The sequence below is a fragment of the Alexandromys fortis genome, unplaced genomic scaffold (assembly GCF_014885135.2).
Source record: "Alexandromys fortis isolate MF-2015 unplaced genomic scaffold, M_Fortis_MF-2015_v1.1 scaffold_142, whole genome shotgun sequence".
Classification (NCBI taxonomy): Eukaryota; Metazoa; Chordata; class Mammalia; order Rodentia; family Cricetidae; genus Alexandromys; species Alexandromys fortis.
The window spans coordinates 766,993-768,362 of record NW_026068057.1 but is presented as its reverse complement, the minus strand read 5'-3'; positions in this window follow the sequence as shown (position 1 = coordinate 768,362).

Sequence of the window (1,370 nt, the reverse complement as noted above, 5' to 3'; positions counted from 1 at the left end):
AGTAGCAGGTTTTCATATGGCTTTTTCAAAAGATGTTTAGTGTCATTTTAACCCTCCTCATATGGTGTCATCCACATTTTCTCACATTTCCCAGCCCAGTCTGTTTCTTATTAACATATTAAAAATGTGTCTCTACTACTTTGCAAGCTTTTATTCATAAGTCTTTAGTAATATCTGTAAAACAATTTGCATTCCAAATGAAACAAAAATATCTCTGAAACTTTAGATATTAGATTTAATTAAAAAGAAAAAAGGGTATGAAATAATAATGGTAATAGAAATATGTTATATTTAGGCATAAGTATAAACAAATGTATTTATGAATATAATTATATTAAATTCTCTTAACCAAATTTTCAGATTATATGCTGGGTAGATGCTTTAGTCAGTAAAGCAACTGCTTTGCAGTAATGGGTATCGTAATGTGGGTGTTCACATATGTAAAAGCCAGACACAGAAGTACCTGTGGTTTATTCTCAGTTGAACATTACAGGATAATGATAAGCAGGGGTAGAGAATCTATAGAAAATTTCAGAACTTTTCACTCTGTGATCATGTCTGTCTTTTCCATGTGTACCTGTAAGGATTTTTTGCATGCTTCAAAGAAAACTCTTTAAGAAAAAACTATTAAATTAAACCAACTATCCAGGCATAAACATACACTCATGACTCAATGCTTCGTTCATATGCAACTCTAGAAAGGTGCATTGAAACCTTAGTGATACATGATAACTACAGTTATCTGTGGTTACAAGATTACGATGTACTTAGGAATCATGCTCACCTATCAAAGTGGGGTAATGTATTCTCTTATAGCTCTGTGAACTATTAGCACTGGAGAATTGATTAGGTTTATAATACTAGGTATGATTTCTCTCCCATTAAGTAGTCCTTTATTCCAGCTAGACATTTGTTGTTTATGTCTTATATGGAGTACCACTATTGCATAGTTACAGTTATCTTGGTCAATGTTTTGTTTCATAGGTGTCTCTGCTACATAGAACAATTAATTGCTTCCTACCCTTGATAGCTTGCATAGTACTTTTTGATAGTATGGAATATAGATTTCAGGCAAGAGATTTTCATGTTAAATCTAACTTGAATAATCCAAGTTCTGTGTGCTAGGTATATAGTGTCTTCATCAGCAATAAGGACTTACTTTCAGCCTCTGAGGAAACCAAATGGCAACAGCAATACTCTACATTGTTTATAGAGTTGCTTGGAATATGCTGACCAACCATTTGAGAGATGTTTTTCATACTAGGTACAGGGTCTATGATCTTTACACCTAAGGGAGATCATGACAAACACACAACTGACAATAATACAGTGATAAATGAACAATGGGAACACAGCCCTAGTGAATATAT